Here is a 6,289-nt window from a genome sequence, read left to right as displayed (position 1 = left end):
CTTCTTAAACAAGTAGGTTTTGAGAAGGCTATGTATACTAATCATACTATGTATACTAACAATACTGATTCTACTAACTATGACAGTGATTATACTGTGGCCTCACAGTAGGAAGCTCCTGGGTTTGAACCTCGGCCCTGGTCCTCTCTGTGTGGAGTTTGCATGTTCTCCCTGTGTTTGGTTTCCTCCCACAGTCCAAAGACAGGCAAGTCAGGTGAACTGCAGACTATAAATTACCCACAGGTGTGATTGTGTGTGTGTTTGTCTCTCTGTGTTCGCCCTGTGATGGACTGCACCTGCCTTCCACCCAAACCAAACCTCTTCATTTCATCCCTGAAATGTCCTTCATTTCTCATTACATAAACATTAATTAATTATCATTTTTATCCATTATCCATTAAAAATATCAGCTTTAAAAAAGTAAGGTTAGAATCATGGGTTTTTAAGGGATTTATTCATAGGTTGGTTCATTAAGGTTCAAAGTTCAAATTAAGGGATTTTTTTATGCATTTTGTGCATGGTTTACAGGGTTATTAATGAGTTATTAATGGAAAGTTCCTGTCTCCCTGAATTTTACATTAAATTACAAAGTAAGCAGTCAAACATTAAGAGGTGTTTAAGGTGGTTTTGATGGGGTCTCCTCCATTAATAACTAACCCTTAACTCATTTTAAGGGGATTTTACATGAATTAGGGGTGAATTAATGTAAATGTATGGTTATTTTAAGGGATTACTGATTCGTAGAGATGGATAAACTCCAGCCCCCTCATTGACCCTCAATGGGAATAAGCGGGTAAAGACAATGAATGGATAACCATCAGTGTCACTGATGACACTATATATACTGGCTGTATTGACTATATTGACCATGTATATTGCCTATAGACTGTAGACCGACTATAATGATAACACTAACTGTACTGACTCCAGCAGCACTGCAGACCATTAAAGCATCATCCTCCAGTATCCAACAACAGCCGTAATGCACATGCATTCTTATCCACCATGGCATTAATGACACAGTTGCAGGGGATGACGATGCTGTTCCAGTCCAAATGAAGCCTCATATAAATCTGAAAATAATACTGCAAAATTTGCACTTGATCCCACATCTTATATAAGCTCCCAACACGTCGGCTGCATTTTTTAATTTTTTTTGTGTGTGGTGCAGATGGAGCCGCGGCAGCTGCACTGCTCAACGGCTCCCCGGCAGAAGGGGAAGGACCCATCTGCAGCCTCTCATCAGCTGCTGAAATGCTAATGACCCAGATAGCTCATGTAAAATGCAGCATTGGGGGGAGGTAGAGAGGAGGGAGGAGGAGGAGGAGTGGGGGGTGGGAGGGGGGTCCTCCTCGCCTGCCTTTGTGGGGGTCGGGCGTGTGTGTGTGTGTGTGTGTGTGTGTGTGTGTGTGTGCCCATACAAAAAAATTATATAGAATACACACTACATAAGACAAGACATAGAATACATACAATATTACAGTAAACCAGGCCTACACTACGAATAGCTCTGTACTAGGCTACACCACAGTAAATAATAGTGAAGAGTGAAGTATACTGTATTTTTCAAATGACTACACCTCAGACCCACTATAACACACCATACTATAGAAAATGCTATAGAACACTGTTGTGTGCTGCTGCTCATTTGATAATTAAATGAATACTTGCTACAGCTCTGATCTACCACAATGCACCATAGCTACTGTACTGAAATGTTACAATAGAATAATGTGTTATGCAATTTAATTTCTTACTATAGCATAATGTATTTGTTCATATGGGTGTGTGTGCCGGGGGGGTAGGGGGGGGGGGGTGCAGCGTTTCGCTCATATTGCAGAAAGAGACAGAAATTAGAAGTTCCGCAGAGCAGGACAGCAGACTGCAGGTTTTTCTTTCTTTTTTTTGCGGCAAATTTTGCGGGAGCAGAATAGCGCAGATGAGAGGATAAAACAGGTGATGGATGTTTTTTTTTTCTTTTTTTTTTTTAAAGGCCTGACAAAAACGAATAAAGGTGCAATAGATGTGTGAGAAAAGAGCGTTCTAGCTCCCTGTCAAACCGCACAACAATGCGTTTTTAGCGGCAGGGTAAATGGCGCATCTTTCTATTTTTACCATCAGGCAACTTACTGAGTCTTGATACCGAAAAAGCAGCTCGGACCTCCGGGAATCACCGCCGATACGAGAGGTTTTTGTGTTCCGCGGACAGAACACCTTAACGCCGGCTTGGTAGTCTGCGCTGCTCGGTCCGCGGTCCTCATCCGGAGATCCAGGGATGCTGAGGATGATGCGGGGGATGATGCGGGGGATGCGGAGGTCGGACTGTCCTTCTTCTGCACCGACCGACCAGTCTATGTTCTCTCTGCAGAAACACAGGAAAATAGTCCGAACCCAAAAAACATACCAGTAACCCAAAAAAAAAAAAAAAAGATCCGAAAACCTCAAAAAACCAGAGCGGAATCTGGGCGCAGTCGGCGGAGAGATGGATGGAGATGGAGGGATGCATAGAGAGAGAGAGAGAGAGAGAGAGAGAGAGAGAGAGCTTGGGCGCAGTCTGAGGGAGAGGGGGAGAGAGAGAGAGAGAGAGAGAGAGAGGTTGGTCTTCTGACAGAGAGGGAGGAGGGAAAAGGCAGTTTTTACATCCCAGACTTCAGCTTCCAGCTCTGTCCTCCCTCTGCTTTTTTTCCCCTCTATCCTCTTTCTGTGAGGATGGAGAGAGAGCATAACAAACCATTTGAAAGAGGGATCATCCCATCCTCCTATTCCCTGACTCTTCTAAATTGAAAAAAAACAAAAAAAAAAACAAAGATTAGGATGATTTTATCCAAATGAAAAATTTCAAGAAAATACATATATTCTAAAAAATAAAAACATATATAAAATAAAAACAAAATATATATATTCTAAAAAAAAATAAAGTGTCTGACTCTTACTGGATCAGTGTAACCAGATAATGCATCATTTAATAATTTCAGTTTAGTGGAAATTTGTCATTCAGACATTAATAACATATTTGAAATTTCATAAAGTTAAAGTTAGAGTGACCTAATCCAATTTGATGGAGATTTGTCATACAAGTCAAATATGTAAACCTTTCAAAACAGACTATAAGAACCCATGAAGAACGCTCCTTTTTTTCTGGGTGTAAAATGTGTAATTCTGTAGACAGTATTTTGTTGATGCAATGTATTCTGACTTTTCAACCTTGAGGACTGTCAGCAGGGATAAAAGCATTTAAACTCTGTTTACTCACTTGTTTTTAGGTTGACATAAACCTTTACGAAGCAAATTCATAGTAACAAACAAATAAGTTATATAGGGATAGGGTCTTTTAAGGGAATATATATATTAGGCTTGGACCGATATTCGATAATATCAAATTACTTCCCGCAATATAAACATTTTTGTCTTTTTAATTCAAGTGGGTTTCCTTTTCCGCAATACCCCGCCAAAAAAAACCTGGAAAAAAAACTGGGGAACAATAAAGTATATCGCGATATATTTATTGTTTTGTTTTTTTTGTTTGTAAAATTAGTCAAATAAAGTTGTAAAATAAAACAAAGAAAAATTTGTCTTTTTAATTCAAGTGGGTTCCCTTTTCCACAATACCCCGGGAAAAAAAACTGGGGAAAACCACCCCCCCCAAAAAAACAAACAATAAATATATTGTGATATATGATAAAATCGTATATCACAATATTATATACAATATTTTGGCGGGACAGTATCGTGATATTAAATTTGGGATCTCGCACAAGCCTGATATACACATATATATATATATATATATATATATATATATATATATATATATTGTATATATGAATGTTTTTCTGAAAGTATAATTGATTTTTGTTTCTATTGGTGGTTGTTTGCCTCATGATGATCACTGACTGGAGGTCATAATAGTTTACCCTCCTTTTTATTTAACACCACATCACTGGATGTATTTCAATAGGGATGGCTACCCCCCCCCCCCCCCCCCCCCCCCACACACACACACACACACACACACCCTTCTTCTTTTTCTCTGGTGGAATGCACAATTGTGTCTGCCTATGTGTGCCTGCTGAATAATTGATGATTCTCCCTTTCGTACAAGAGACAATCAGACGTTAAAATTAATATTTTTTACAACATGAGCAGCGTGCACCTCGTGGGTTCGGCCATATGGTTTGTCATCTGTCCCCCTCCGTCCCTCCCTCCCCCACCCGGCATTCTGGGAGCCAGTAGATTGATGGGGGCCGTTCTGCATTGCTTTGACTCCACCATTACAACCGCAGACCTGGAAATAATCATCAGCATTCATGTCAAGCCATTCAACCTTTGAGATGAAAGCATATGAGCTTATGCTTTCATCTCAAAGGTTGAGTTTGCAAAAGAATTTATCCACATGTGCAAATTGAATATTGATAATTTTTAGTTTCTAATGCCTAGACACCAGAGGTGGAGACTCGAGTCACAGGACTTGGGTCAGACTTGAGTCACAGTTTTAATTGCTTGAGACTTGACTTGATGCATGAAGAGAAGACTTGAGACTTGACTTGGGTTCTGGTGACTTGGGACTTGACTCTGACTTGTACTTTGATGACTTGAAAAGGTTTCTAAAGTCTTGACTTGAGATCTTGTGTTTGTGTAAATGACTTAGATTGAAAGTGATGAGATTTGTTCCAGCAGACGACTGAATTTAAATTCTGTTTTCTGAATTTGTATGGAATGATTGAATTTATTGAAGTTGAAACTGATTATAGAAATCAAACTCATGATGCTCTTACCAAGTTTTTATCCTATTAAAACCATATTGCATTGAAAAGTCCTAGATATTTAGTTTTCTTTAAGATATTAAATTGATACTGGACTCTTGATTTGTTCTGACTTGACTTGCTGTTCTACATTTAGACTTGGGACTTGACATTCATGACATGGACTTGACATTGTAATCTACATTTAGACTTGGGACTTGTGCCTCAAGACTTGAGACTGACTTGGGTCTCGAGCAAAGTTGACTTGGTCACACCTCTGCTATACATTTATACATATATAAGGCCTTCTGTCAACCTGCTAAAACATGATGCACATTTTGCACATCCTGAATAAGTTATAAATTCTTTTGTTTTTCTTCATATTCTCATATTTTTGTCTAATTTCCTTTAAAGTGCATATACCTGGATATTTTTTTTATAATTTTTCATTTATGTTCATACTGAAACTATTGTTTATTGTTACTATGTTTACCTTTTTTTCGTCTCAGTATGTTCTGCTGCTTATATATGCTGATATTCATATATATTCCTACTTTTCATTCTGATAGTTTTACTTGTGTTTGTTTTACTTTTATGTTTAGTAACCCCCATATTTCTATTCTATTTTTCTTTGCTGTATCCTATTACTATTTGCTACTGCAGCGACCAAATTTCCCCACAGTGCTCAATAAACTTTCATCTAATTTTAAACCGGTGATGTTTTGGTTTTAACACCTCTACTTCTGTCTGCTGGTTTGACAGTTTCACTACTTGGCCCATTTTTAAATAAAACCTTTGATGCATAAACAAAAAATGCCCCCCATTAAAGTCCCTTCCTCGGACTACATGAGATATTTGGGGTATGTGGCTGTTTAGCAGCCGACTTGGAAGTCCCGGGCCACTGGGCTTTCCCACCAGCACATGAACGCAGTATCATGGTTATGGCAAAAAAAAAATTCAATCGTTTAGTGGCAGAAATCCCATTGCAAAAGGATGTTATAGACATACTTTGCTCAACTGTATTACAGTAAGCTACAGGATCATAGGCCTTAGCATCTAACTTGTTAGAGACAGAGACTCTCTGTGTAGATTTATAGTTAGTTAAATTTTCACAACTTTTACTTTCTTTTATTAATCAGATACTGCTTAATAAAGAATAGACATAATTTGTAGAAGATGATTTTCTGCACAATGTGTTGTTGGAAGGTACTGCGGTAATAAAAAGAACCTAATAACACTAGCATGCAGTCAGTGCTACAGACCCACATTAGACTACAGACCCCCATTTAATCAGATTATAGTTTAGATAGTCCCAGGAACCCATATGTGAAGATTTTTGTTGTTGATTTAGTATTGAATTATAGAACTGTCTGCATTGTATGTGGCGAGTTAATAATTATGTTTGAGTGAAATTTAAAACTAGGCTATTTCTCATTTTGCTGGGAACCCCCTACTGCCCCCTCAAGGTCCTCTAGGCTTCTCAACATCCAACTTTGAGAACCACTGTATTGGATAATCAGGAGACTCTTACTCAGCAGTTTAGCAGT

Source organism: Centroberyx gerrardi, chromosome 18 (genome assembly GCF_048128805.1).
Source record: "Centroberyx gerrardi isolate f3 chromosome 18, fCenGer3.hap1.cur.20231027, whole genome shotgun sequence".
NCBI lineage: Eukaryota > Metazoa > Chordata > Actinopteri > Beryciformes > Berycidae > Centroberyx > Centroberyx gerrardi.
The sequence above is the reverse complement of the archived record's forward strand: the minus strand, read 5'-3'. Positions refer to the sequence as shown.